The 6621-nt window shown below is 34.3% G+C and overlaps 1 pseudogene; it reads left to right on the forward strand.

Moving 5' to 3' along the window:
• Positions 1-395: 395 nt before the first annotated feature.
• On the forward strand, positions 396-6199 carry LOC145802687 (uncharacterized; annotated as a pseudogene).
• Positions 6200-6621: the final 422 nt, after the last annotated feature.

Genomic DNA, 6621 nt, shown 5'->3' on the forward strand with positions numbered 1-6621 from the left:
CACCATATTCCAAAATTTTCTCTCCTTCATCTTGAGCTTCACCCCATCCCACCACTATAGCAAGGCTTCAATGGAACCAGGGACTACCAATGGGCAATGGAGTAAAACATGGCTAACAAATTCTACTTCAATTCTAACCTTCACTACTTCACCCAACTTAACACAAGAAAGTTGCCCATTATTAAGTACACAATCTTTCCTCACTAAGATCTTGTATTTTTTTTTAAAAAAAAAATTTTGTTGCAAGTTTGTTTGAGACATTTAATTTTCTATCAAAGAAATTGTGCCAATGACATTCCTTTAAGGTTATCAACTGTGTAGCCTCTATCCTTGCAAGTTTATTGTTTTATATTCTAATTTCTTTGTTCATATAGGTTTTCAAAAATGCATTTCAAATGGACAAATCTGGGATGTTCAAGGATAGAAGATCAAAAGACTATGAGAATGGAGTTGAACAATTTCTTAATTTTGCTATGATCCATGCAAGTGTTCTTCAATCCATACATTGTCCTTGTAGAGTCTGTGGAAACTTGAGAAGCCAACCTATTTGAGAGATTAGAAATCATCTCTTTTTCAAAGGTATTGATCAAAGTTATACCACATGGATATGGCATAGAGAAGCAGTCACCAGTGGGGCATCACCATGTTTAAATGAACAAGATTTTTCCCAACAACAATTTGACATGTCTCCCATAGACAATGTAGCTGAAACAATAGAAATGGTTCAAGATGCATATGATCATTACACGGCTGATCCTGAAGTGTTTAAGAAATTACTTGAGGATGCGAAAAAACCATTGTATCCGAGTTGCACAAAGTTTACCAAGTTATCTGCATTGGTTAAACTGTATAACTTCAAAACTACACATAGCCTATCTCACGCTGGGTTTTCAGATCTACTGCCGTTGTTGGGTGATATGCTGCCATTGAACAATGAAATACCATCATCCATGTATAAGGATGGGAAGACGTTTGCTGCATTGGGAATGGGATATGAGAAAATACATGCATCTCCATATGATTGCATACTTTATAGAAAGGAGTACAAATATGCAACTTTATGTCCTGAATGTGGTACATCAAGATGAAAGTTGAAGAAGAATTCCACTGAAATAAGAAAAGATGTGCCTGCAAAAGTTTTATGGTATTTTCCACCTATCCCAAGGTTTCGAAGGATGTTCCAATCAGCAAAAATAGCGAAGGATTTGACATGGCATGCTCACGAAAGAGATTATGATGGCACAATGTGTCACCCTGCGGATTCTCCATCATGGAAGTTAGTAGACCACAAGTGGCCAGATTTCGTTGCAGAGCCAAGAAACCTTCGATTAACTATTTCTATAGATGGAATAAATCCACGCAATTCCCTTAGTAGTAGGTATAGTTGTTGGCCAGTTATAATGATTACCTATAATCTTCCACCGTGGTTATGTATGAAGAGGAAATTTATGATGTTATCATTGTTAATATCAGGTCCACAACAACCTGGTAATGACATTGATGTTTACGTGGAACCACTAATTAATGATTTGAAAATGTTGTGGGAGGTAGGTGTTGAAACTTATGACGCATATAAAGAAGAACACTTCAGGCTAAACGCTATGTTGTTGTAGACAATTAACGACTTTCCAGCATTAGGCAATTTAAGCGGTTGTACTGGAAAGGGATATTATGCATATCCAATTTGTAGTGAAGGAACATGTTCTCACAGATTAAAATATGGTAAGAAGAACACATATGTTGGCCACAAAAAATTTCTTCCATGCTACCATCCATATCGGAGGCAAAAAAAGGCTTTTAATGGTGAGCAAGAGTTTGGATTAGCTCCAATACCATTAACTGGGGAGGAGATATTAAATAAGGTTGAAGGGCTTGTAACCATATGGGGAAAGAAAAATAAAAAAGCATTAGATGTTGGTGGTACAAAATGTTGGAAGAAGAAATCATTATTCTTTGATCTTGAATATTGGAAGTACTTACATGTTCGACATAATTTGGATGTTATGCATATTGAGAAGAATGTGCGTGAGAGCCTCATTGGTACGTTACTTAATATTCCAAAAAAAACAAAGGATGGAATAAATTCTCGCCTTGATCTTGTAGAAATGGGTTTGCGTGAAAAATTGGCACCACAAATTGGGAAGAAACGAACATACTTGCCTCCAGCGTGTTACACATTGTCTAAGGAGCAAAAAAGAAGAGTATGTACAACATTATTGGAATTGAAAGTTCCAGAAGGATACTCTTCAAATTTGGGAAGTCGTGTATCAATACAAGATTTGAAACTTTATGGTCTAAAATCACATGATTGCCATGTATTGATGCAACAGTTACTACATGTGGCAATACGATCTATGTTACCTAAGCATGTGAGACATGCTATTATCAAGTTATGTTTCTTTTTCAATTTTGTAGCAAAGTGGTCGATGTGGAAAAATTAGATGAGATTCAAAAAGATCCTGTGGCCACATTATGTTTGCTTGAAAAGTACTTGCCACCTTCGTTCGTTGATATCATGGTGCATTTGACAGTGCATCTTGTTAGAGAAGTTCAACTTTGTGGACCAATTCACTTTAGATGGATATACCAATTTGAGAGGTTCATGAAGATCTTAAAGGGTTATGTTCGTAATTGTAATTGTCCTGAAAGTTGCATTGTTGAAAGTTATATTGTAGAAGAAGTTGTTGAGTTTTGTGCAGAGTACTTATCTGGATTGGATGCAATTAAGATTCCTTCTAATACGAACATGATAGTTGATGATGATATAGAAATTGGAAGGCCTTTATCAAGTGGTTATGTTGTTACTGTTGATCGTAATGAATGGGAGCAAGCACATCGTTGTTAGAAAATACAAGTGACATTCAACCATACATTGAGTAAGAATATTTCATGTACATTTTTTTTACAATTGTATTCTCACAAGTTATTTATCTCATAATATATTGCTTTATTAATGATTTGATAGAGAGCATATGGCTTGGTTGAAGCTAAAATATCATCGTCAATCACAAAGTCAAAAATGGCTACAAATTGAGCATAATAAAACATTTATGTATTGGCTTCGTGAAAAGGTATTGGGGTAATTCAATATTTATCTTTTTCTATTACCGAATATTGTTAAGAAAAAATTAGCTAACTATTCAACCATATACAGGTCTCAAAGAAATTAAATGGCCAAAATAATATCTCAAATAACCTGAAGTGGATAGCATAAGGACCTCGATTGGATGTTACAAAATTCCCTGGCTATATCATCAATGGTTGTCATTATCACACAAAAGATCGGGATAACTCACGAGTCAGCCAAAATAGTGGAGTTAGTTTAGTGGCAACAACAATGCAAGTGACAGGTTACAAGGATAAGAACCCAGTGTTTACGGATATGAGTTACTATGGAGTTATTACTGAGATACGACAACTTGACTACAATATGTTCAAGATTCCAGTATTTAAGTGTGATTGGGTTGACAACACAAAGGGAATTATAGTGGATGAGTTGGGTTTCACATTAGTTGAGTTAGGGAGGATAGGCCATAAAGACGATCCCTTCATTTTGGCTTCCCAAGCTAAGCAAGTTTTTATGTACAAGATCAACTTGATCTGAGATGGTCAGTTGTGCTAGAACCTCCTCAAAAACAATATTCTTGTGAAAAGGATGATGAGTTCAATGATTTTTGTATAGAGCATCATGGCTTTACAAAAGTTTTTCCAGAAGTTGAATCATTAGATATGGTTGATGATTCTTTGTCATCTTACATGCGAGGAGATTGTAAGGGAACTTGGCTCGGTAATCCATGATGGAAAAAAAATATTTCTTTGTAAGAATGTATGTCTAAGTGTTGTATTTTCATGTTAAAATGTTTAACTTATATTCATTTTCTTTACGTCTTTATATTTAATTGTCTAACCGTTTGACCTTTTTTCTTAAATTTCTTTTTATTTTATTCATAGGATGGGTATTTCTCATGTCTTGCCTACTGATGGAGAGGATGCATGGTTACCAGCAATATAACCAAAATCTAATAAAAGAAAAGGCAGAGGTTCGACAACATTACCAGATGTCATAAAGGATAGGAGTTCTGGTGCACGAAAAACCATTGACTATAACGAGAATGGTCAATTGATTGGAAACAATTCAATCAAATGTTCAAGCTATCATGGGGTGTTGGCTCACACAATGGTTCCAATATGCTATAAAGAATGGCTTGAGGTGCCCGGTGAACTGAAAGAAAAATTATGGAGTTGTGTGGAGGTAAGTAAGACACTTAAACTTGTATTTAAGTGCAATCAAAATTTGAATTTTATAACATTATATTTTTTCACTACTCAGTTAACATACAAAGTGGATGAAAGAAGTAAGAAAAAAGTGTTATCTTCAATTTGTTCAAAATGGAGGGCATTCAAGAAAGAACTTACCAAGTACATACGTGAAAATAAGTCCAATCCTGAGATCATATCAAACCTACCAGCAATTTATGGATTCGTTGAACAAAGACATTGGGACTCATTTCTTGAAGGGCGACTATCAGAAGAGTTTGAGGTAAAAATAATCGAACTTTAGTTATTTAAAATGTCAGTATTAAATGCTAGATCCATCAAACTTTGTATAGTTCTGTAATAACAGTGGCATGCCCCTTGTAATCTTGTAAATTTTCTGTTTTATTTTATAACTTTCACCCAAAAAAAAATATTAAATGCTATACATTTGGATTAACTTTGTGTGTTACATTTTTAAAGATTTTGAGCCAGGATCATAAATAGATACAAAGTCAAAATAAGTATAACCATAGAATCAGTCAAAGGGGCTATGCTCGCTTTCAAGAAGACTATGTAAGTGGTTATAAATTTTATAATTTAATAACAATTTTAATATGATTATTTTAAAAAATTGATGTATGTTTGATAGATAGAAATGTATGACCGGATCTACTGAAGATTTGGACAAAAGCATTCTATGGAAAAAAGCTCGTCAAAATAAAAATGGAGAATATGATGACAAGACAATTATGGAACAAGTTGCTAGAATTGTAAGATATTTGTGTGTACTGTTTGCATTTATTTTGTACTACCTCAACTGTTTATCTTTCTTATATAGTAATGTAATATTGTAGGATGAGTTGACCAAACGAAAAAGTGATGGGAGTTTAAAGACTGAAGGATGCAATGACATTCTTACTATGGCATTGGGTACTCCTAAATCTTCTAGTCGAGTAAGGGGTGTAGGAAATTCTGTCACACCTAGCACCTACTTTCACTTGCCTAGACGTGGGAATCAGTCACATTAGGAGAAGAAATGTAATGATCTTGAGGCAGTGGTGGTACAATTACAAGCTAGGCTTAGTGCAGTGGAACAACAAATACCACATACACCAGAATCTGAACATGTTAGTTCAAACACCTTGAGAAGTGGTTATGAAGGAAATTTTCAGCGTGATTTTCTCTCAACAGAAAACATAGTGAGAACTAAGAATGACATTCCACCCCAAGCTCTTACCCAGAAGATTATAAAGGTGTGTAGCATTTAGAACACCTAAAGTTATATTTTCTAATACTGTTAGTGATTTTATTAGTGCTTTTGTTGTTATCTGTGTGTTTATTATAGAGCAAATGTTCAAACACGTTGAAAAGTGGTGGTAGAGGCAATTTTCAACATGATTCTATCTTCGCAGAAAATAGAGTGAGAACTAAGGACGACATTCCACCTTAAGATCCTAAACAAAATAAAAGAAAGGTGTGTAGTTTTTATATATTGATGTTATAATTTCTAATGCCGTTAGTGATATTCTTAGAAGTTCCATTGTTAACTTTGTGTGTTATAGGGCAAACCGTGTAAACTCGCGGTAGGTTCCATTGAAAATATTGTTGCTCATGGTACGGTGTATGAGAGAATTGAACCCAATGAAGCCATTCATACCGTGCCATTAGGAGAATCCAATGTATGTGTGTCCATTGAAGTTGTTATTCAAAAAGATGCCCCTCTTCCTATACCTATCCCAGATGAGATGCTTATTGTTGGAGAAGCATTGGGATTTTTTGTTGCTTGGCGCAAAAATCTTGTATTGGTTGGTGATGAGGTAAAATATTCAAACTTAGAAACTTTATTACAGTTTCTTAAAATTAAAGTTTGACTTCTATTTGTTTATTTTGAATATTTTGAACTTAGGGAGCTTCAATTAATATTGAATGTGGAAAATATTAAGAGTCCATTCAATCTTTTGTTTCATTAGTTGAGCATATCAAGTATGATGAAGCCATAGACATTCCATTAGAAAAAGACATATTTGGGGAGGAGATCAATATCCAACTTCAAAGAGTAGACATAGAGTACATATGTCATGTAAAAGAATTATCTGTTACATGTATCATATTATACATAAGGTAAGGAAAATTTGCTACATCAATAGTTATTTCTGCAGATTTTATGAATTACGAATTTAATTAAAATTTGTTTATTTTATTAGTCATCTCCATCAGGTGTTGAAGGCTTCCAATTGGAGGAAACAATTTGTATTTGTTAACCCTTGTGTCATTAGTGGAAAACCTATAGCTGGGAAGAAATCAAAATCAGTGTTGCTTGCAAGAAGATTAGAGGAGGCTATGCTAGAACAATTGATTTTAATT

The sequence above is a fragment of the Camellia sinensis genome, chromosome 11 (assembly GCF_055761805.1).
Source record: "Camellia sinensis isolate YWXY chromosome 11, ASM5576180v1, whole genome shotgun sequence".
NCBI lineage: Eukaryota > Viridiplantae > Streptophyta > Magnoliopsida > Ericales > Theaceae > Camellia > Camellia sinensis.